This window comes from Lipophrys pholis (assembly GCF_963383615.2).
Source record: "Lipophrys pholis genome assembly, chromosome: 11".
In the NCBI taxonomy this organism is placed as follows: Eukaryota; Metazoa; Chordata; class Actinopteri; order Blenniiformes; family Blenniidae; genus Lipophrys; species Lipophrys pholis.
The window spans coordinates 26116090-26141804 of NC_137631.1; the positions used below are offsets into that span (position 1 = coordinate 26116090).

A 25715-nucleotide genomic window follows, 5' to 3' on the forward strand; every position below is an offset into this window, starting at 1 on the left:
ACGGCACACAGAACAGAGATTAAGCATGGTTGTGTCCCAATTTATGCATTTGTGCACAAAAAAATAAAAAAATAAAAGTGTAGAGTGTGGAGTGGATGAAGCACCTTTTTGCAGCATGTTAATAATCCCTCGAGGGTGTTAGACACAGGATGACATGAATCATGCCGGCACAGCGAGACTCAAAAATGCACACTGCTTCACTCCTTAAGAAATACGTCCAGCTGGAATATTGGCATCCAGCTATAGGTCATTTTGTGCTTGAAAGCCAATTTTCATTAAATAGCTTTTACTCCTGACATTTCATCTTCTGCGGAGCTGCATTGCTGTAGTGTAACACTTTAGCCACAGGCATGTCCTGTGTAGGAGAATTTCCTGAATGTGACTCTCTCTCTCTCTCTCTCTCTCTCTCTCTCTCTCTCTCTCTCTCTCTCTCTCTCTCTCTCTCAGTAAGACCAAAGCCAGCCATTCTCAGCTGACTTGCCAGTGTGTGCCAGTGCTGGCCGACACCCCTTCATTCACAGCTGTGTGAGCTCTGTGTACGCCACAGCTGCAGGGCTCCACTCTCTCCCGTGAGACAAATGATACCCCATTACCACACACACCGCACAGCAGAGGCTTTTCGACACCTCTCCCCGTGCTTTCTTATTAAAACAAGGTTATTTGTTTTCGTCATCGCAAGGAAGTATTGCACTCCCAGCCTGAGAGCCCGGGGTCTTCCTCCGAGTTTAATTCTCAATTTCTCTGACATTTTTGATCTCTACAAAAGGAGGGAAGTGAGGAGAGAATGCCAAGGTCGGGTTTCTTAGCCTGTCAGATCTTGAGGAATTGTGTTTGAATGCAAACATGCAAACACCCGGCAATGCTGTGAAAAGTGTCTCTGTGTCCACAGTGTAAAACAGAATGTTATGTATGTCTCTCCGGATAACTTTCTCTCATCATGGCTGCTGCAGAGACACACAACCTGTACATTCCCTTGTACACACATGCTCCACATGCTGCATACAGACACAAACAGGGTAAAGGGCCACAGATGGTAAATATAGCTCACAGGGAGTGAGCGATCACATCGCTGGCCAAATCACTCTGTTTATAGCTATAGGAACATTACTAACTCCACAGTGCGAATCCTGATGACCAGAGAGCAACATTTATCTCCCGAGCGTGACTTAGTGTGGAAATGTTTTTCAAGCGTTTTCGTAAATGAAAGCTGACAGCCAACTTTGTTCTTTCTGCTGCCACTGTTTAGAGTTGGCCGTCCAGTTGGCTGTCCACAGTCCCCCCACCACCCGGGGGACAGGAAGGAGGCGAGCATGTAATGATGAGGAGTAATGATGTAATGTAATTATATTTGCCTTGTTACACAGTGCATCAATGGCGCTCTAATTAACTCAACTTGCTAATCAGGGGAAAAAATGGTCTTGTTTTTGCCGACTGTATGTTTTTTTTTTTTTTTTTTTTTTTTTTCAGTGCGTTATCACTCAGTGCAGCGCTCGGCATGTTCTCGCTCTGTTGATCACTGCCTCCTCTCTCTTCGTCTTGTTATCATTTGTTCTTCCTCACCTTTTCCCGCTGTCGTATATAAACATCATAGTCATCCACCGCTCACATTTTGAACCAGTGCAGAATGATGCACAGTTCCTTTCACTCTCCTTGTGATCTCAGGTCCTCCGACTTTGTAACTTCTGGCAAGAAAAAGAAAAAGCCTGAAGCCACTTCATTCTGTGTTGTCCTTTCTTTTAAAATCCTCATTCAATGAATTTATTTGTATTGAAACAGAATATAAAAAAAAAAGAAAGCGAGAGAATAAAAAAACCCCAAGACAATTGTAACTCTTAGGTTCAAGCTTGAGTGCCCATTTGTAAGGCTGAGAAGAGTCTGTGGACAATGCTTCTGAAGTAAATCAATACAGAACATTTTAGTTTCTAAAAAATGGCCACAACATTTGGGTGTATTCAAATCTCCATTTGCAATCATTGCAAGGCTGCACGGTGGTGGAGTGGTAATCACGCTTGCTTCACAGCAAAAAGACTTGTTTCACAGCAAAAAGACTTGTTTCCATGTTCTTCCTCCGAGAAGAGACTAGAGGCACTTTGGGGTTCAGAGTCCTTGCTCAAGGACATGTGTTCGGGGGGGGAGATGTGAAAACAAACCTGCAACCTTCCGTTTTAAAGACGACCACTCTCCCAACTGAGCCACATCCGCCCCCACTGAAAGAGGAGATAGAAGCACTATCAGAGGCGTCGTTGCAGGCACCAGTTGGGGCCAGTCAAACACCTCGAGGCATCACGCCGCCACTTCTGCCATCTTAACACTGTCTCCATGGTTACTTATCCAAAAGCTTCCGTGACATGAACAAATTGCAGACAAAATAATGAACGGTACATCTTTGTCGCTAATGTCGAGCATAAATGAGAATTTAACTGGGATCGGCTCCAGCAACCCACAAACCTGAACTGGATAAAGCGGTGTAGAAGACGGGTGGATGGTTGGCGGCTCTCAATTGCCTCTAAGTGTGTGTGAGTTGTCACTCTGTGTTAGATCCGTGATGGACGGACGACATGATCAGGGGTGATCTTTATTTGTTGCCCGTTGGCATCCACTTAATTTTCCTGCAGTTGGATAAAATGTGGTTGGATGACGTGGGTTCCAAATGCAGTACGCGGTTCTAAAGTGTACGGCTTAACTTCTTAATTGAGTAAAGGCATGATTAAGATGTAACTCTAAATAAACTAATTGTAAAGCCGTCATATTCCTTTTTAGATGCCCTCACATCTTTGCACAATGCTGTTATGGAGACAGCTTTGATGAGAAGCAGAAAAATGGAAATGACAGCCGCGGTTCAAGACTCAGGGCAGCCACTGTGTAACAAATGATCTGTGACAGTGTGACAGCTCACCTGTCTAGTGAAGAAAAGTGCACAATATTATCTGCTGTCACATCTTTGACTGATTCCGTCCTACATGTCGAGAATAATTTATAAGTAAATAATGAAGTTATGGCTACCTTTAAATGTGCTGCGACTCACTTTGGTGACACACATAAGAGATCCTGCTGTTCAACCTGCTGGTATTTAATAAAATTCTGAAGACGTCCTCTTTCAAACAAACATAACCTCAGCTTTTAATAATGGAATTGCAAAAATCTTCCACTGTGGCAGACCTGGGGTGTGTGCAGCCATTAAAGTAATAAGAAAACACTGTACTACTTGCTCAAAATCCTGGTTTGACTCGAGTTGTTTCGCAGCACAGTCACTTTCTGTTGCTCCGCGATAGCAAAGCGCCTCACTACCCTTTCTTTTTAAGGCCCTTACTTTCATGGACAGGCAGATGTGCACAAGTGCGTTTGCTAATTAAACAGTGTGGGCGCTAAATGGGGAAATGACAGTTTGTGTCTGTGTGAAACAAGCAGAGACGCCTCCGCTGCGTTTAGCACCGCTTCGTGCCGAGCGTACGATATGGCTTTTTTGCTCTCAGATGCTAAACCTATAATACTGTGGGAAATTGAAAAGCATCACCCCACCATCACTAACCTTGTAGGAAACATGACGTTGCCATATGGAAGTCTTTCGTTTCCCTCCAGCGGTGGCCGAAGTCCTCCAGTAAGCTCATGCAACAGTTTTTTTTCTTTTCCCCCCCAAAAGATAGCGGTAAACTGTGGCCGCCATTTCTCAGCATAAAATGGAAATGAAAATAGCTGCCTTGCCCTCGTAAGTCATCCCGCTGGGAGAAAAGTGACCCCTCTTGTATGAGATTGAGGTGCTAAATCAGCTTGCAGACACCTCCTGCTTCTCTCATCTGAAGGTGCTCCTGGAGAACCATCACTCATGCTGGAGAGCGAGCTCTTTGATGTTCTGTGTACCGGGCTTTGGCCGTGCAGCTCCGTGTGCCCATGTGTGTTTTCAAGTGCCCGTGTGCGTTTGATCTCTGTAGTGTGCTTGACAAAGGCTGCATCGCGAGATAAAGAGAATTGCATATGGGCGCTGCTCCGTTGGCATGAAACGGGACGAGCCCTGCCCAGTCACCTTGACACGCTGTCTCATGTTTGTGCCGTGACATTATGTTCGGCTGTGCCCTGCAAGGTCACCCGGGGAAAGGCTCCGTTGTCATGAGTGAGGCTCCCACCAGCTGGCCTACTATTCTGTAAAACCACAGAGAAGTAACCAGCTGTGAACACACTCTACCCGAGGTTGTGATGGGGACGCTTTTGTAATTTAATAGAGTCAATGACAAATAATTCTGAGAAGGAATTATTTAATTCTTTTTTTTAATTGATTTGTTCCAGACATGTCAAACCATACAAAAAAATGACTAACACTAATATAAATGTAACTATATACAGACGTGCACATAGACATAGACGTGTGTATGGACCCCTATCGAGACATACATACTTACTATACAAAGAAATGCACATATAATACATATATCTAGTTCAACATGTCATATTTGTAAATGTGTGAAAATAGGGAAGTGTTTTGCTCGGCGGCTTCAGAAACGAGCTGCTGGTGTTGATTGTAATCATATACTTGGTGATCATATTGTGAGGGCAAACAGGCCAGTTACAGAGGCTTTAGACGTTGTTGTTAACAAGTAATCTCACAGATTGGATCCGGTCTGAGTTGCACTCACAGTTTCAGGAAGAATTCAGAACCCCTCATTACGTCTGTTCTGTGCGTGGATTCGTCAAGCTTGAGATGCCATTTCCACAGAAAACGTCATCACAAAATGCTGCCTTTCAAACACGTTGGATGGTTTGCTCAGATAACACGCTACGAGGCAAAGCCAGAGTAACCCGAGCTTGAGGGCAACGGTGGATGGAACAAAACCAGCAAGGGGACTTGAAAGTGTGGCCTTTTTCTTGTTTTTTTGTTTTTTTTTATCATCTCTTTGTCAGAAAATACAAATGTATTCCTCAAAATATCAAACACCTTTACTGCAGCGGTGTCAAACTCATTTTAGTTCAGAGGTCACATACAGTCCAATTTCACCTCCGGCGGGCTGGACTGGTAAGATAGTAAAAGAACCTTAGGTAATGCCCTTTTGTTTCAACACCAAACTATTAGTACAGAAAATTACTGTAATTTCAGCCTAAAGCCAATTTCAGTGATAATTTCTGGTACAAGAAAGGGACATTTCCAAAGTCCACTATTCCTTAAGAAAAAGAAAAAGTTAATTTAATTTTTTTCTTTGTAATTTGTAAGTGAAATAATGACAGTCAGACCACAAACTGACCGCTTTCTGTGTGTCGTTTTTTGTTTGTTAGTTTTTTGCAGACGTTTTACCTTCCCAGTGTGCTGCTCAAGACTGTCACTGCTCCTCCTTCCTCTCGCTCCTTGGAAAGGTAAGATTTTTTCGCTCTCACCTGCCACGCCTCTTTTTCATCTGCTTTGACAATCTGTTAACGCTGCTGCAAAATGAAACTGAGCGTCTCATATTACCCAGGAGGATTCGACAGCGCTCCTCATCGAAGGTGTCCCTTGTGTTTCTGTGTTTATTCAACAAGCCCCCTTTGTACGGAAAAGCACTTCAGTTTAAATCAGTTCCACCATTTCTTTAATTTCATCCCACATCATCACTCTTGGGATTGCCCTGCTCAGAGTTGATTTGGATACAGATGGAGCCAGGTGGGTAATCTTGTTCAGATTACAGTGCAAGTAGATCGACGCGAGCATGAATCCCTCTCAAGAGTGGAGAGGCCACACTGATAACCATCCAGAAGTCCCCGCTGCACGGCACCCTTGCTTCAAAGAGAAGCCCGGCTTAAAGGGGCTACCTAAAATTAGCCAGGCAACAGATAACCTGTGCCTTAAGATCAAAGTAGGGCTGAACTGTCAGGCTCTTTTGACGGCGCCTGTGGTGGCAGAGCCTGAGAAGGAGGAATGTGGAGTGAGCGAGACACGGCGATGGGAGGTTGCAATGCTATTCATGCCGGGGGATGAGCGCTCAGGAGGCCCGATATCGAGGTGTAAAGTTGCATTGCACGGGATTGTTCATGGGTGTTTTTGGATTGAAGGGTCAAGGTTTTGGTGTGTTCCACGTCACGTTCCCTTTCAAACAGTGCATCTCTCTCACCCAAAGATCTAAGCGTCACGCTCTTGGCTTTACATTCAGCGGCGTTTGATCACATGTGTTTGTGTGTCTCGGAGCACATGTGTGGGAGACAGATGGCTCACTTCCCTGAATGGAGTTTATGTGTGCTGTTCTGAGCTATGCCAGAGGTCCACAACCACCGGGCCACGGATCAGAGGGCTGCGAAGAAAGTATGTTTGAATAACGTCTTTTGAGAAAAGTCTCAATAACAAATGCCACTGGAGATCTTTACAAAAGAGACAATGATGAGACACCAGAAGAGATGGAGAGTGCCAACAAAAAGAAAAACTGCATTTATTAGTCCTATCTAAATCACAGGTCCGTTGCAACAGGTGATTTACATGCTCCACCCCCGCTCTGGATAATATGTGATGACAGCGCCCTCATGAAGCCATGAAAACCTTTTAACTACCCAAAACATGGATACCAAGCAACCTACATTGAAAGACAAGCCCATGGATTTTTTCACTCAAAGTGTAATACTACATTTTTTCCCCCCATGGCTCCCTTGACAAATTTTGGCAAATGATTTGTGTATGAATACTTTGCAGCATGTTTCGCACCCAACATGAACTCATACTGTTATTTTGTTAGAGCCTGATCCTGTTCAATGTTCCGAATACAAGTAAAAAAAAAAAAGAAAAGAAAGGAATAGAGTGAAATCCATCCATCTTCGGTAGCACTTCATCCAACGCAGGTTTGCAGGAGGCTGCTTGAAATCGCAGCGGACTATAGGCGAAGGCAGAGTGCACCTTATACAGGGCACAGGTCCATCACAAGACAGACAGAGAAACGGATAATACGCACGCTTACATTTATGCCTTGAGGCATTTTAGTGTCACCGATTGAACTCAAGAACATGTTTTCCGACTACTGGATAACACGGCGATTGGACCTAACGCTGATGTTCGGTGACGGGGAGAGTCTGTCTTCACGTACAGGCAACTGTGAGCTGAATCTAAAAAATACATTAGAATTATTATTTTTTTTAAACTTTAAATTTAAAGATTATTTTACCGGTCCCACCCACTCGAGATGGAAGTGGGGTGTATTTGGCTTCCGGTTTTGCAGTGTTATATGCAGACGATTTATGGTGCCGTCAACTTTAAACTATTCCTGTCTCATTTTTGTATGTATATATGTAAAGTATAGCAATGGCCTGCTGTGTAGCCTCGTTTCCTCACGTAGCATTTCATAGCTCTTCACAACCAAAACACGAGACGGCCCAAGTGTGATTAAATGTGCAATCACGCTAAATATCAGAGACACACCATTTGAAACCCGGTTGAGCAGATCATAAGTTGAAGTTAAATATTGATCATCATAGCACATACCATACACCTGCCTGTCAGCCGGCGAATCGTTGAATTCTATCGACAGGCGAGTACATACTCGAGTACTTCTCACAGCCCTTCAGCCTTGGGTAACAACTCCTTTGGGCTTCCAGTGTGTTTGCAGCTCAGCACAGGGACGTTTGGGCAGTGTGTGTGTGTGTGTGTGTGTGTGTGTGTGTGTGTGTGTGTGTGTGTGTGTGTGTGTGTGTGTGTGTGTGTGTGTGTGTGTGTGTGTGTGTGTGTGTGTGTGTGTGTGTGTGTGTGTGTGTGTGTGTGTGTGTGTGTGTGTGAGTGTGAGTTATTGATATCCCTCCTGTTGTGCTTGCTGAAAGAAACTGACTAGTGCTACAATGCCAGTGAACCATTTACATATTTATTTCCCTGGCCAAACAGCGCCACATGCACCGATGGCCACTGGAGACCTCATATGTCTGTCTTTAATTGGCTATTGATTGTCTCCGCTATGGCAGCGGGAGACAATGAATTACCGCCTGCTCGAGAACGAGGGAAGTAGCCGACGAGGTGAGAGCGGGGATGCCGGTATTATCCCGGGTGTCAAATCTGTGGTTGCATTATTTATATAGTGCTCATTTTTATTTATGTGGCAAGGATCAGTGACGCAACACGCAATAGAAAGATGGCAATACAGACTCCCTCTTGGACACCATTTATTTGCATAGGTCAATGCACACAGGTTCTGCTTGCAAAGTGTGCCGACTGTGCGCTGTATATTTGGAAAGGATGAGCTTTTGAGTTTGGGTCGCTGACAGCCTCCATTTGACTTGAAATCCCCGCTCTACAAGAGTCTACATTGTGAAAATAAATAATGTGACATTATTTATGTATGCACAGCTGTTTGCTTGTGGATGGAGTTGTAAAACAGGTTTTCACGGCTGTGGAAGGTAATTATCTGCTTTTATGAATGAATATAAATTATGGGAAAAAATGTCTACAAACTGTACTTTTATTGGCATCTATATAAAAATGCACAAACTGGCTTTACACAGTGGCTCTGTAAGAAAAAAAACCCTGATGCGAATGACGTGAAGGTTTCTAATGTTTCCAGTCATGAGGGTTTCTAATGTGGCTGTTTGTGCTCGCGTGGAGCCTGATGTTAGAGCTCATGAGAGTCCTATTACAAAGATAAGCTCATCTTAACCTTTCATTCAATTTTGGAACTGAATTCCCCCAATTTGTTCCATTTCAGTCTAATGATTGTTAACTTTTCACCATTTGTTCCACTTTTTGTCAACATCACATGCATGGTCATTATGTTGACCTGTGATGTCTAATTTCAGTAACTTTTGCCCTTTGTGGGGCTCTCTGTGAAATTAAAGTTGAAAGTTAGTGCCACATCTTAAGACTTTAAAGACAGATGCGTCATTACATGTTGATTAAACGGTCGAAGAGCTTGCAAAATGGTGCAAAACATCACTCATAAATCACCAGATTAATGAATGAATATCATGACTATTCCATTTGCAATACCTTGTAAACTGCACAAAACGATGTGCAGAAAAAGCATATATTTCCAGGAAATGCAGCTCTATTTATGTATTATTACATTATCAACTGCAGTTAAAACATTTTAAAGCGGGGGTGTCAAACATGAGGCCCATGGACCAAAACAGGACAGCAGGAGGCTCCAATCCGGCCTGCCCAACTATCAAACAAATTGTAAAAAATAAAAACATTGCTTTTTTTTTATAAAAACAAATTTGTTAAGGGTAGTGGACCCGGCACCACACTGAGACCAGATCTGAGGTATTGGTCATGAAAGGTAGCTACCTCGTTGTCAGAGTGTAAAAACACCCATGATGCAACAGTTATACAGGTTTCTTTTTGACATTTCACTATATTTTGCACTAAATGGTGTCATTAAAATTGGCTTTAAGTTGAAATTATAGTAATTTTTAGTAGTAAGTGTTTGGTTTTGTGAAAATATAGACATTTTCATCACTGTGTGCTGAAACAAAGAAAAACTTTCAAGTTTGAATTTAAAGGAGACATATCATGCTTTTAAATCCTTCCTTTTTACATATAAATCATACAGTTGTGGTCTATACAACGCGAAACTGCAATGCTTGGGTCTGAATTCCTCATTATTATAGCTCCACAGGCCCCTTTTCAACCCCTTTTCTGATGTGCTTCTGAGAGCAACTCGTTTTGGTGCGGTCTCTTCAAATGCAAATGACACACTTCATACCCCGCCTCCTCTCCAGGTTGCAGAGGTGACACTCGGTTCAACTTCACCCTGTTCGGCCATCTTTGTAGTTTGATAGAACAGATACAATTATCTAGCGGCGCAGAAACTTTATATTCACACATTATTTACAAAATGTCAACAACGGAAGATTTGTCCATCCAGCCATACATGTTGGAGCCAGAGTCGGACCCGGCGGAGCGAGATGAAAATAACGATGATGCACCTACAGAACAACGTCTTCATATGGATGTAACGCAATGGTGTGTTACTATATTTACACTAACTTCTCCATCCATGCCCACTACTACAATACTGCCTGTATTACAATGACTATTTAACACAGAAGTTACATTATAATCTAAAACGAGCACACAGCGCTAACATATGAAGACGGTGCAACTGCTAATGCTAACAAAACAATGACAGGGACGTCTTATCATCACACTTTTTAGCGTTATATACAGCTTACCGAAGTGCTCTGTTCGTCGTCTCCATAGATAGAAGGAACTGACCGCTCAATCAGACCAAGTCTTTCGGCAAATCCTTCTTTATACTGGCGGAGGTTGTTGAAGCAGTCATCCTTAAAGTGATTCGCGCACACAAAAATGACCTTACCCACAGATGTGGGTACATTTCTGTGAAAAATAAAACTCAACCAGGCACTTCGAAAAGGTTCTGATGCTGGGAGACGGTGTAACGAAGCTTGTGGGTTACTACATCCAACAACCGAACATTTCGACTTATCCTCTCGTAACTTCGGTTGGACTACAAAATCGCAGCGAGAAACAAAAATGGCGGATTGCTCGAAATGTCGATGTCCTAATTTGGCAGTTCCGCTGAGAATACTGTGACGTCATTGTTCAAAAAACGTAATAGAGAATAGAAAAATCGAAACCGATCGCAAAATATGACCAAAACAGAATATAAAGATATCAACGGAGCAGCTGAAGAGACTACTTTGAACTTTTCTGTACTTCTAAACACTCTAAATATACAACAAAATGCATTTAAGGGCTAAAAAAGTGGATTTAGCATGATATGTCCCCTTTAAAAGATATTAGGGCACTTTTTTACTGGTCTGGCCCCTTTCAAGATGAAATTGGACTTGATGTGGCCTCTGAATTAAAATGTGTCTTCATTTAGGCACCAAAACCTGTTTTTTTCTTTAATTCTACTTTAATCATGTCATAACTTTTGACATGATTGGTAAAATTTTTTAACTTTGAAGAGGCATTACATGATCGGTCACCATTACATTATTTGTTGTTACAGCTTAAACATTATTCTTTACTATTGTCATAGAAGAGAATGTGTTAGTCACCACAAAGTACAATACAATTGCCATTCAAGTTTTCTCATGTTGTGAAGACAAATGCAAGAATGAGACGCACCCAAGAAGAAAACCTAAAGAGATGCACAAGTTAACTTGTTTAAAGGGTTAACCTGACGTGCTGCATACTCCACTAATTGAGCGACGGTATAGTGTATTAGCAGCACAGCACAATGAGGTGTCAATCACAAATGACCACACAAATAGTCCGTCAGAGGTTAAACGGCCACCCTGTCAAACACACACAGTCCCGATTGTTTCTACAACCTGTTGGTTTCATTCAGTCAGTCAGTCACTTTGTCCATCCAAACTGCCCAATATAACCTGCCCGTGGAGCCAGAGGAATCTGGGAGCAGAATTCCATAACTCGGTCATCCTGCAGCCACGCAGCTCCTCGAGGCCGGGAACTATCCCGGAAATGTCCCCTCCTGCTGTGTTGCACACGTCCGGGTCCTGTTCCGGTAATTGCCAAAGCGACTCGGATGGACTTTGATGCTAGGCTTGGACACGAGTGTGTGTGCGTGGGAGAGAACGTGCGTGTGTTCTTGTGTGGATGCTGACAGGCAGTCAGCTCGGGTATTGATCTGTAGCCATTCCGACTGGAGCCCAAAGGCCAGGCAGTATCATCTGTCAGTCACTGAGAAGGGCATTACGGCCGCACTGATCTTAGATCACAAATCCCACTCTGAGATAGTGAGGGAATCGGAGAGAGCAGAGAGGGTGGAAGCGTGAGAGAGTAAAAATGCAGACAGGCGGAAGGCGTGAAATAAGCCATATGAAATATTTAATGAAGTACGTGACACAAGTACATTTGGAGTGTTTGAATTCACTTTTGCTATAGATGGTGCTTGATTTAGCTTTTATTTTTAGCCTAACCTGGAATAAACCAATACAATTTCATCTTCCAGTCTTTGTTAAAAACCCTAGGGTGGTCATATCTGGGCACATTGCTTTTATAAATATAGATTCAAATAATAATGCAGAAACTCATGACTGTGTATATATTAGGGAGAATGTGTTTTGTGCACCTACACATGTTGGCGTATATGACCATCAGGTGTGACAAACACAGTTTAATTCAGTGACCACATACAGTCCAGCTTCATCTGGAGTGGGCCAGACTGGAGAAATAGTGCCATAATAACCATGAACCATTGCACATCATTTTAAAAAAACAGCACTGTTTTCTAATAATCACCAACTATGAAGGTCCGATTAAGTGTAATTTGTCATCCCTTAATCTCACACGAAACTAAAAGTTTCTTTACACTTGGAGAGTTTGTCAAACACTCTACTGTCAGCACTTTTTTAAGTGCAGATCCCCCCTGTGGTGCACATGCATGCACACACAATTTGCTGGCCTATAAAGTAACCAGGCTCAGTCTGAGCCCTTTTTGTTTCTTTTTTCTTTTTCTTTTTTTTTTAAGGACACACCACCATTTGATCAAACTTGCTTTAACCCTGCAGTTCACCCTGGAGCGTTCATGAAATCAAATATTTAACAATCCATGATGGCAAACAGTACCGTACCACTGCGTGGTTTCCATTTTCTATTACCGTGTCACATGCAAGTGCCTTCATCATTTTAAGTGTTTACTGTTTAACCTGCCCATCACCTTAATTCAATTCAGGCCACCTGGACTCACTTAGGTTGTGTGTTATTATGGAAATGACAAAAGAGATGCAATGAGGGAGTGTGTCTGCTCCCTTTTTCTACATCATTTCAGCTTTTTAATGACTGGCAGTTCATAATTCGGAATATTACTGTGTGTTTTTGACAGCACTGAGAATTTTAATGTTGGTGAATCTCGTTTGTAAAGTCCTTGGGGGTGCAGTAATGACTATTTGGGTGCATTCACAGTTTCTCAGCTTTTTTTATTTTTTAATTTTTTTTATTTAATTTTTATTTCTAGATATGATAAACTGAGAGTTATGGTTATGAGAAATATGCAATGGGGTAGAAATATAAGAGATGCACATCTCAGCACATCTAACTCCAGTCTTCTTTCTTTTGAATGTTGACATTTTCAGATTTTTATCCTGTTCTGCGTTAGAAAAGTATTGACTGTATTATTATCACTGTATGCTGAATGTTTAAGTTACTGTAGGTGAGAGATATCAGGACTGATGGGGTCATCAGTTTGAATCTGTTGTGGCCACAAGACTCCTCAGCTTCTGTCCTATAAACTGTCAGACTATGAGATTGATGTGGAATTTTGAGATTTTGAGAAAGTATGTCTTTCTGCGATTATAAACAAACTCAGGTGTGGTTAAATTGTTTGTGAATGCAGGGCAGACCAAATAGCTGTAAGTGGACTAAACACAACACGTAACAGACTTCATAATTGCCCAACACGAATTTTTGGCTTGTTTATGCATTTTTGTAAGCTGTTGGTGAGCGAGTTGGTAAAAATCCCATAAAAATAATCCAACATGGATCGTGTTGCCTTTAGCACAGCCCACAGCATTGTGGAAATTGCCTCTTAAAATATGCTTCCCAAAAGCAATCCAGTAGTTGTTTATATGTTGTGGTTGAAAATGACTGACCCTCGTGCCGACTTTTCTCCATCGTTTCAACTCAAATGCAGACATCTGCATCACAAATGTGAATACATCCGACATGGATGCAATTTTTAACGCATGTATTCAAACAGTGTGGGCGTGAGCAGGGGGATTATAACTGTATTTGACTGAAACAACAAACAAAAAAAAGAGTCTTGTTTACACTTTGGCATCGAGTGTAAGAGGGAGCTGAAGTTAAGCTCTGGTTTTGGTAAAGTTGCCCTCCATTCCCACCTCCACGGTCTGGAGGTTGATTGAGACAAACAGACCCTCTTTTAGGACCTGTGGGTGAAGACAACAGTGGAGACTGACCTTTTCACCTCCATGACCACCCACAGGCTTTATCACAACCCCCCCTACATGACGATCCACAGTGTGTCTCTGACTCTCCCAGCGGCTCTCTCCACACCTCAGTGACAACACAATTACACACCACAAAGACAGCACACAACACGGATACACATCAGCTAAATTACACGAGCAGCCACGTACATACTTTATACGCATGAGGCATGTGCACAACCCAGGGGGCAAATAATATATCATAATCGTCTCTGGAACATATCACTGCTTTGCTCATAATGACTATAAAATTACTTCAAAGGTTAGACTATCTCCTGCTGAGATAACATCAGATGGAGCTCTTTTTCATTTTTCTGCTCATTTCTCTTTCGAAGAACCTGAAGTTCTGCATATTTGATCTTTGTCTACATTTTCTTTTCTTTTCTTTTTTTTTAATTCTCCCTCTGCCTTATTTTCTTTCTTTGCCTCTGGAATAAAATATATTCATTATAATCATGACTCAGATTGCGCTTGATTCCAGCTTTTTCTAAGCCCAGTGTTTATGTATGTGTGTGTGTTTTTTCTTTTTCTTTTAAGCGATAGACACAACTGATTGTATTGACAAAATCCAAGGTCGCCACAACTAGTCTTGCATGACTTCGCTTCACCGTGCTCCTTCACAGTGATTATTCCATTACTCTAAATCTTCTAAATCTGTTCCCACCACACATTTAACACGCTGATGGGTCTCTGTGTGGCTTCAGTTTAAACGTTTCATGACACCGACGTCAGAGTGTGGGAGCCGCTGAGACTCGTAAAGCAGGAGTGCTGATAATGAATAGACAGAGGCCCATTTGTATTTGTTTGTCTGTTACCTTTCCGTCCCCGCTAATGGATAAATGACCCGTCTGCGCACAGTCACTTTGCTGTTTGTGCCAGGTTACGGTCACGAATGTAGATTGCTGTCTGGAGAACGCGTGTTGTTGTTGTTTGCCCCAGAGAGTCACTACAGTTTGATCAAGCTGTCCTGGAATAGCATTACGGGTGAGGTCGCATATTCCACAATCTTATTTTTTTTTCATAACAGGGTTACAATTTAAACGTCTCTAGGAATGTCTGCCTAATTGTACAGCTCATAAAATCCAACATTTATAATCGCTTTCAAACACAAAACACCAAGAAATACTAAGTTGCATCTGCTCAATACCTCTGAATAAAAAACTTTTTGTGGCTTCGATGATTCATACTGTGGGATTTTTTCCAATAATTGCTAGAATGAAAACTCAGTCAAGAAATTGACTTCAGTCGTTTTTTTGGAAATTAAAGTGTTTTGAATAATAGTTTTCCATTTCTCATTTAAATGATTTTTTCCAGTGATGAATGTGGCTGAACACTATAACTCAATCAGCCCTTACTGTATATACCGCCCCCTTAATAACGCTTCATGTGACAACAGAATATGCATTAGCCCCAATGCTTCTAATCTCACGCAGGTTGTGTTTTTTTTTCCTTCCACCTGCTTCAATTTACATGTCATCTTTACCCAAGTAGTGACAGCCTATAATTCATGCTCCCCGCTGTTGTCGCTAATCATCTAATGAGGTAAAGAATAAAAAAAATGGAGGCAACTGTATGCGACTGCTCTGTTTTTCTGGATGCACGCTGAAGTTTTGTAAAGACGACAATTCTAACAATAGGTTACTTTCTTTTGAGGCGGATAACACACTGAGTGCACTGGGTCACTGAATCAAAACCATCGCGGAGGTATTGACTGAAAACAAGGCTTAGATGATCCTTTTTCCAAGAGCTTCAATAAGAAGAGGGATCAACAAAGATGACACAGATAGTCTTGTTTGTCACCGACATGCATGAGCATTGACTGGGGAGCGCCGTGTGACTGTAAGTCAAGCAAAGTTATTTTACAGTGCGAAATAACATTTATGTGACTCCTTAACTCTTCACCACCATTCCTATGCATAAACATGAGTTAGATCTATATATTTTTAAATGTCTTAAGAACTTGCAAGTGGTCTAAACAATGACTCTATGCTGAATGAAGCCATTCGTATTGAAATAGAATTTAAAAAACAAACCTTCAAAGTGAGTGCTCCAAACAGGCTGAATTTGACTTGACGTGAAAGAGTTAATTCCTTCCACACCGGTTGTAATATCTATTCCAAGTCTCTTAAGCATAAATTTATCTCAAGGCCTTATCTGTATAGTATTTTCAGAGGCAAGCAAGTGAAAGATTACAAGTGGAACCTAATTAGACACAGTTGATATAACATCAGCTCACACTGGAGCTGAAGGTACTAACGCTGTAAAACACTGGCACAAATCTGTGGACTCGGGGAGAAAGAAAGGAAAAGAAAATCCTCTGATCCTTCAAATGAAAACATCTCTTTCCTTTATATTGCAACCTGTTTGCAATACACAGCGTTCGCTCCCCCTCTGAAAGTCCGCCCGTGCGTCGGTTCTATGCACCAATCCCAGTGGAGATAATGCAGGAACTGTGTTTTGTAAAGGAAACAGCGAGTGCTAATCTAATGTGCTATGTTTGGATGTGATTTTATATATATATATAGATTTATATTTTTTTATTATTGTTTTTTTTAACTTTATAAGCTTTGTAGGTGATACAGCAGGGTGGAGCTTAGTCCTTTTATGAGACTTGTGTGTGTGTGTGCGTGTGTGTGTGTAAGATGAGGAGAGGACATTTTTTCATGGGTGTCTAAACAAATCTGAGTGTCGCCACGGTGAGACGATAGGGCAGCCACCATGGAGTCTCTGAACTGTGTGTGTGTGTGTGTGTGGGAGATGCGTGCTGTCTAATATGCGTGGCTGAAAGGGTGAGTGAGGATTAATGTGAGATTTCAGCTCAGTCAGCCAGGCTTTTTTTTTTTTTTTTTCTCCATGGAGGTGCTGGCTGTCAGTCTCTAATGGCATATGTGAGCATATTTGTGTATATCTATGCTTCCTCTGGCGTGAGAATATGTTCATCCTGTTATAATGTGATACACATCAGGTGTCTTTAAGTTGTAGCAATCTGCATGAAAACCTTCATTTTTCTCTCCTTGCTCAACTCGCCCTAATCCTTTCACAATAGCGAACATATTTGTGTATTTATCCGATTGCTGGCACAAGCTTACCTGCATTGCCATTGTATGTCTGGATGTAATATTCAGTTCATCTGATTTAATCTCAAAGATCCTTCACATTCACAATGTTGACACTGATATGCTGAAATTCTTTTATACTAGGGATTATGTGGCGATATAGGTCTGCGGCTGCATTAATCTCTCGCCCATGTGGAACTGTGGGTGTGTGTGTACGTCTGTGTGTTGGGGTAGATGTGGGGGTGCCAGCAGGTTTCAAGCTATCATGCTCTGAATCCCGCAGGGCTGCATATAGACCAGGCAGACGGACAGATGGCCTGTTTTTTAGTGATGCTGTTGAATATCAGCACTAATGCTGAGGATCAGCGGAGATCAGAGGCAACCTTTCACCTCAGAACCAAAGTCTGTGACAAAAGGAGGATGACCTGGTTGCTGTGTATAAGTACGCATTGTATTTACATCGTGTAGGCAAATGAAGTACCTGCAATCATTTTATCAGCTTGTCTGTGACGCTCAGTGTACAGATTTCAAATCAGCATCTATACATTATGGATTTTGATAAGCCACGGTTGTCATTCAGTAACACTCTTCGATTTTTGCATTCAAACTTGCAGCCTTTTCTTTGGATTGTAGGTGCATGGCAGTCATGCTCTATTGACGGCTGCAATAAAATGAAATAAAATGAAAGACTAGACATGCTTGACATTATTCACGGTCTATTTTAAGGGTTTGACTATTTCAATCCAATTCAACTTTATCTGTAGCACCAATTACGACATGGTCATTACAACATTTTTACAGAGAAAAAAAAGCAACAATTGCTTTGAATGGAATAATCAATACTGCATTGTGAGGTGTACAAAATACATGCATAGTGCTTGTTACCCAATGCATTATGTATTCTATGCATTGTGTGTGTTATGTTAAAAAAAAAATCCATCAATGTGCAAGTGCTCAGCACTTTCAACTGATATGTTTAAAATACACCTATTGTAAGTGAGAAAAACATGTCCTCTTGTTACAAAGTGCCTCCCCTTTGAACCAGCCATTGTGATAGTTAATGTTTAACTCTTGCAATTAACATTACAGCGAATCACTCAAAGGCACGCTGGATTCACTCACCGAAGCATAAACTGACGCAACATTAAATCTCAGCAGTATTTGACAATGATTAAACTTGAACGACAATTTTGCAATCATCCAGAGGCTCCTTCCTACATGTGATACTCGTTAGTCCTAAAGTCAGTCAGTAGCTGAGCTGCCATCCAAACACACAATCACCTCCATCTGCATCAGCATCTGTTTGATGCTAGCTAACATCGAAGCTGAGGCGTTAAGATTTAGTTTTTGTGATCACGCTGTAAATGTGAGGCAACACAAGTTTTATGTTTAAAGGTTAGTCAAAGTTTGAGTGCAAAAAAAAGTTTTTTTTTTAATCTCTTTATCGCAGGTCTGTGCACTGGGTTGCAGTATATGGAATTGTTTCCTTGGGACAATATATAAATGCAGTTCCTGACTCCATCCGAGGCGAGATGTGGGCCCACAGTGAGACTTTCTCCCCAGCTTGGCTCGAAGGTCCCTGTCAAGCCCTTTCTCTGCACCGGGGATTTTAGCAGTCTGGCTATGAATAGGAAGATTATACTTGTGGGGGTAGGGTTCACTGGTGTCTCCTGTCACTGCTTATTACCTGCTAGTGCATGCACACGTACACCCATTTGCTTGAGTTATTACTCTGCTGCCCCCATTAGAAACCAAACTGTTAAAAGTGACGGGGGATACAGCATGGTGGGCTCTTCAGAGGCCCTGCGAGGCTCCTATTGTCTGGAGATCATCTACTATCCCATCCTTAAGAGGATTACCACATGGTATGACATGTAAGTGGAAGCACAGTTATCATCTCTCTGACAACAAGCCCTGCACCACACGGTGCATCGGTGAGCACATGTATCACAAGTGTTTACAGTTCATTGGAGTCTTGCTTTGACCGTGACGTTTGGTTTTATGAAATATGTAAATACGTAGTCATGGTAAAAAAAAAACTAAACATTGACTTATTTAGATTTACTTTGCAGCAACCGCCCCCAACACATCAAGGTCCTTCCTACACCGCCCGTGCCCAGTTGAAGTATCTCGGACACCAACTCATCCATTTTATCTTCATCTCCACTTCAAGCTGATGAAGAGAGGCAGAAGGGAACAGATGAAAGGTGATGCAGTAAAAGTGTGTCTGTGTGTGTGTGTGAGTTTGTGTGAGTGCGTGCATGTTGGTGTGGGTCGCCATGAGCTGGTACATAAATTGTAATGGAAACCCCAGCTGGTTATGAGAAATCCATTGTGATTTTTCTACCTTTTTCGAAGGGTGTATTCCTGTCTTCCAGGTGGGCTTATAATTTCCTTCTTTCATATTACATTCCCATAAAAATTTTGCCCCCCTCTTAAAAAGAAAAAAGGGATGTGTGAATATGTGCCTCATGGCTTGGTAAAAGATGATTTAAAAAAGAAAAAAAAAGCCATATAAATAATAGTTTGGCTTCTCCTTAGCAACCTTCAGGGCTGAGCACCTGGCATATAGCAACCCTTAAAGTGTCTTAAGAATTTATCTGGTCCTCCCCCCAACAGTATTCATCACAATGTAAAAGAGCGCACCTCTGCAATACATCACAATCCGGCCAACGGCACACCGTAAATCAAAACTACAATGTCCTTGACGTCTGCATTAGGCCCATAAAACAGTTTTTTTTTTTTTTATTGTTTTTTTTATTTCGAGCCCAGTGGGTGGTGTTGGATTGTTGTTGACCACAGCATCCCATGGGTGTGTGTGTGACTGTAGTAGACATTTGCGTGTGTGTGAATGTATATGCGAGAAGCTACAGGCACTTGAGAGGGGAGTTCTGGGTAATGTGACAGCAGGCGGACACTGTCTGTGTCTGCGTCTGTCCCGGGCCCTGACTGATTAATGGCTCCTGCCTTTGCGGTGGCTTCGGTCCAGACTTGGTGTGGTCTCTGCACAGCGCAGCCAGACATCTTGACAAGTCGCTCCTCCTCTCTTACTGTTTTCTGCCACACTGGCTCCCAACATTTTCCTGAGGATAAAATCTTTGGGATAAACTCCGCCTTGCGTTGTTTGTTTGACAGGTGTCGCTTTTTACCACAAACAATGCATTGAACTCTGATGTTGTCCATTTTTTCTTTGAAGCTGTAGTCTATATAACTTTCTTAGTATTCTTTAGATTGACGCGCCGCCATTTTTTTCCCCTCTGCCTACTTTGTGTATATTGGAGATGGGATGTTCACGCCCATAACCTCACAAACCTGTAATGATACACTTTTAATGTGAATGCTTAAAATTTTGTAATTTTGTGACCTAAATAAATTAAATGCAGACTCACCATTAATAACACATAACATGAATCTTTTGTGCCCCTCCATTGTGAGTCGGGCCTCCCAGTTTGGGAATCACTTTTCTACCAGGCTCATTTGCCTCCAACATGCAGTGATGGCTACGACTGTGCACGCCGGGATTTTCTGCAGTATTTAAATGGATGAGGCACAGGGTGTACGCAAAGTGCTTCATAAAAGTGGCAAATAGAGGCAAGCGGCTTCAGCAGAGTACGTTTGCTTTATCAGTATTTAAGAGCAGGGGAGTGAACGTGTTTGACTTTTAGATTCACTTCACAGCCGGAGATCAGTGGCAGAGTTCAGACGTGTCCAGCTGGCTTTCACATATGCACCAGCGCTGTGTCTGCCGCACGTCCGAGACCACTTTGTTCCCGTCTCCTCTCGTCTCCCGTACCGTCGAGAATAACTTGACTGAAACTGATGTTTTATGAATTGTTTTAACACAGCAAGTCTTTCACCTCCCAAGGAGAGCGGAAGCTTTCTTTTCCCACTGATTCAGTGAGCACGAGGCTATGGAAATTAAAGATGGCTCTCATGCTGTCGGTTCATTTGCATGCCTAATGAGAGTTCGTTCTCTCTCCGAGGATTACAGAGTAACTTTCACAGCACTCCTGTGGTTGTTGTAAGCCCGCTGTATAGCCCACAGAAGTACAGGCAGCTGAAGATCTGTAACAAGCGGAGGGTGCGGCAGCTTTGGCAGTGGATTAAACACAGAGCCTTGGGCATATGGAATAAACAGCTCCAAATTGATTCGGCCTGTGCCTGTTTTAACTGAGAATGTCGCTAATAGCTTTTCATTAACACAAGTTCATTGCCTTTATGTCTGGTAATAGTTCAGTAGACCTCTATTAGCCAGAATGTAGATTTACTCACTTTAAAATGCTTTAATACCAATAGAAGTTAAGGGGGGGTCAGGCAGATAGTTTCCTTGTGCGACTTCAAGTGATCCTGAGGGTGATTGTGTTGTTTGCTCTAAAGATAGTTTGCTGGTGAAGAAACACAACAATATAAGCGAAAAGTTTGATGGTTTGGGAAGCTATTTGTTTGAGCCTCACGCAAGAACTTTTACTCTAAACTTTCCTGAATCTCTATTGAATGTGTTTATGTTGGTCTTCAAAGTTCACAGAACCAATAAACAGCAAACACAATTAGCATTTAAATGATAATTAAACCCTTTTTTCCAAAGGTTTTGTTTAAGAGATGAATGTAAGATTAGGGAACTGGACGGTGGTGTAGTGGTGAGCTCCGTCGTTTCACAGTGAGAAAATCCTCAGTTTGAGTCCGGAGGAGTCAGGAGGTGTAACAACCAGTAATGTAATACCTGCAAATAATGTAGTTATTTGGCTTCTATTAATGTAATAAAGCCCACAATGTAATAACATTTTGTCAATAGGTTATTACATGATTGAAGTACTGTTGTATGAAAAGTGATGTCTACTGTTTATAAATGAAATGTGCTCATGTAATTTTTTGTAATGTAATAATTGCAGCGAATAATGTAATAATACATACATATGTCTGCAATTATTGGAAAGGAAAGCTTTAATGCAGGTTTAGTTGGATTGTTGTCATATTCATATGATGCAACACCTCGATCATGGTTTAAAAAAAGATTTTACTACAACATTGGCAAATTATTTTGTTATTGACTTCATTACATTCAGAATTTCCCAAATCATTACATTATTTGTAGAAATGTACCAACACCGATATCAGTATCGGGTCGAAAAGATGTGCAGAGGTGGTTCGCTGCAACGCATAACTTTTGCATATATTTGCATATGGAGTTTAACAAGTACTTGTAATAGTACTCAGTAGCTAAAAGTTAGTACTGGTACTCGTCCTTTAAAAAGTTGGATTGATGCATTTCTTATTATTGGTTGTTATAGGGGGCCTTTCTGTGTAGAGTCTGCATATTCTCCCTCTCCGGTTTTCCTCCCTCCGTCCAAATGCATGCAGTAATGTTAATTCAAGACTCTTAACTGCTTGTAGGTATGTGTGTGATTATTTGTGTTTGCCCGTGTCCAGCTAACTACATCCTTCACCCATCGTCAGCCGGGAGCAGCCCACTGCAACTCAAAGTCGGACGAGCGGCGTAGAAGATAGATGGATGGAAAATTCAGAGTCTCACTTGTCAAATCCGTCCAGAAACATAAAGACATACAGCTGCAAACCGTGTGTCAGTAGAGGAATGATGTTTTGTAGCACAAATAAAGAGAAAGAAGTTCGGGTGAGACGATAAAAACTTTGGGAGGCGATCACAGCGCCGTGACATTAATGGAGATAAATGAGAGAATATTCAGCCGGTGATGTTACGCTGTTGGGAACAATAGAGGACAAAAACCCCTCCAGCGGCTTGTATAAAGACCACGAGGCGGCTGTTTGATTGATAACTATGTGATTGAGAACAAGGAAAAATATGCCAACAAAATGGTGCCTCTCCAAACCCTGGGGATACTTTTTTTTTTTTTTTTTTTTTCTTATTCTTCATATACATTTTTAATATCAATTTTGTTGTATCAAAAACAGAGATTCACATATATAAGCAGCTGAAGTCAGTTTTATTTAGCAAGTTGGCTGACTTGATACCTGGTGACGACTAGTGAAGATGTGGAAAAATCTTAAGTTGATTCACTATTACTTCAGTTGTAGTTTTTTTAAGTGGAAACTGGAAACTTCTGCTGCGCTTTGGGCGTTTGTTTACACGACAAAGGTGCTCGAAAACACGGAAAATGCAACTTCTTCAGAACACGCGCGAGCACATGGAGTAGTAAATAGTTCTGCTGCACATGATCAGTAGCTGGACGATAATTGGCCTCCAGAGTGTCTTGACTTGGTATTAGAGTTGAGTGGCCCCCGTAACAGCAATCCAACTTTGTCATCTGTCCATACGAATGTCCATGTACTCACCGTTATGAATGTTTATATTATATTGTTCTCTGCCTGCATATGTGTGCAGTTTCACTACAAAAACAAACAAACAGCGCCAACTAATGGCCCTACATAAATACTTTGGCTTGGCCTCTGTGTAAGCTTACATTGTTCTCAAAACCATATTATGGCAGAACTTTTCCAATACAAAAGATTTATGCGTTTTGACTTAAAACGATGTGTGTGTAAACGAGGTCTAAGAGAGGAACCAAGAAGGTTTTCCTCTTGAGAATGTGTGTGTGTGTGTGTGTGCACGCATGGGACTGTGTGTGTCTTTAAACTTGGCGTAAGGAATTTCCAACAATCACCTTCACCCCCAAAACTTCTACAAATGTACCTTTTTTTATGAGCAGCATTTAGAACAGCAAACCTATATTTGTACAAGTTTCACACGTTTTAAAGCAATGTGCTTTTGATCGGTAAAAGGAACCGTTCAGTGGTTATCAGCCGGTACAACAAGTCAAGACATTACGTCTGGTAGCACTAAAGGGGGTCGAACAAAGTGGTAGACGAACGCTGCCAAAAAGAACAGTCAAAAACTATAATTCTCAAGTATGACTCAGTACTTGATACCTCAAGCCCAAGTCAAGATAACCCAAATGACATCAGCAGGGGGTTATTTTTTATTTTTTTCCTTCTAACTTTGAAAGCTGCTTTTCAAAGTCGCCGAAGTCATCTCAGGGGCTGACTTATATTAGAAGTGACAAGTAAACTGACCTTCATATGTAAAATCTTTAAAGAGCTCCTTTCAGGCATTGGTGCTTTTAATTCAAAATGACTCGCGCAACATGTTCTGTACCATAAAGATAATACGTTTTTATATTGAGGCTGTGTTGGCCCAGAGGTGAGAGCGAGCGAGAGCAGCAGGTTTGAGAAGGTCAGGAATCCTATCGGGTTCCCTCCAGATGCGACTGATGTTCGCATCGGGAAGGGCATCCGGCGTAAGTCTTGTGCCAAGTCAAGCATGCACATCTCGGATCTGTGGTGACAACCCCAGAAGGAAGCCGACGAAATCCTCATGAAAGAGAACACGTATTGAAAGTTACTTCTTGTTCACTTGGGATTTGGACAAGTGACCACATTTTCTAACTTTTGCATGTCTTTAGCCGTTCTGGTAAGCAAACCACAATATCAGTAAATGCTCGAATTCCGAAGAGATTTTAATTGTATTTATAACACGATATAGCGTTTGTCTTTTAGTGTTTCCATTTAAAGCCCCTAATTTATTTATCATTTAGCGTTTATCGTAACTTAACTGTGCAAAGAAGCATTACAAGTGACATGCACCCAATAGATCTACTGAGCTGCTGCATAAAGCATGCCAAATTGTCTGTTGACACAGTAAATTGCAGTTTTCAGGTTGTGTGTGTTTTTCACGTGAGGCACTAAGAATAACGCCATGAGAAAACTGGAGCACTTATTTAAGCGTTTCGCATTCTTCAGACACCTTTTGACCCAGAAACGCTCAACGTGGAGTGATTGGCATCAGTTTTCAAACGTATTGTCGACGTACAGCAAAAAAATTTCAATTTGAAAATCGATCTCGGAAGTGATTAGTAACAATGTTGAGATTTGAGGGACAGCAAAGTTTGCAAATGAAAGTCGTGGCGAGCCAGCTGACGAAATGGTTTCGAAACCGAGCTGGTTGGCGTTATCTTTTTATTGCATTTTCTTCACCTTGATGCTCTACATACATAGAGATCATAGCGTATACATACATAGATATAGATATACATATCATACATAGAGTTTATTAGAATAAACTCCTCTTAAAATGCAATTCACGATCTTTAACAAAGACGAATTTTAAATTAGAAATGTAAAAATCTGTTCGATTTTAGTCTTTTAAGTGGCTTGTCATGATATTTCATCGCATAAATGTGCATCTTTATACCGACTACAACGTTTGGAATTATAGAAACATCCTTCTCTCAAAACCTTGGGGTTAGAATTACAATCTACACATCTTTCCACGAGTGTCCTGTGAAGTTGTATACAACTATTTGTTGCCTTGAGCTCAGTGTACACGTCTCTTTGCCTGGGGGGTGAATTCAGGTGTAATTACTTGTCTGTCTGCCACACAAACATCAACCTTTGGTGGTTTTGGGAGCCTGAGCCGTCACACTGTTTTCTCCATCTCGACCTCCTGCCGGCTCCACAGGCACAGTGAACTCACACACACATACACACACACACACACACACACACACACACACACACACACACACACACACACACACACACACACACACACACACACACACACACACACACACACACACACACACACACACACACACACACACACACACCTGCTCAGCTCTCAGTGCTCTCAGCAGGCCTGCTGCCGGTCTCCTCAGCAGTCATCCAATCAGTCACTGCTCTGTAGTTTAGATCAGACGGTGCTCCCCTCATTGGCTGACTAAAAGGCAGACAGCCGGCGCTTGCAAGAGCGTTTTGGGAGAG

General features: G+C 41.8%; 1 protein-coding gene across 1 annotated transcript in view; it reads left to right on the forward strand.

The window, feature by feature from the left end:
• tspan9a (tetraspanin 9a) overlaps positions 1–25715 on the forward strand; it is a 182603-nt gene that overhangs the window by 47327 nt on the left and 109561 nt on the right. Inside the window, exon 2 of the mRNA XM_080476015.1 lies at positions 5263–5340. The gene's annotated coding sequence lies outside the window, so the exon portion shown is untranslated. The remainder of the gene's footprint in view (positions 1–5262; positions 5341–25715) is intronic.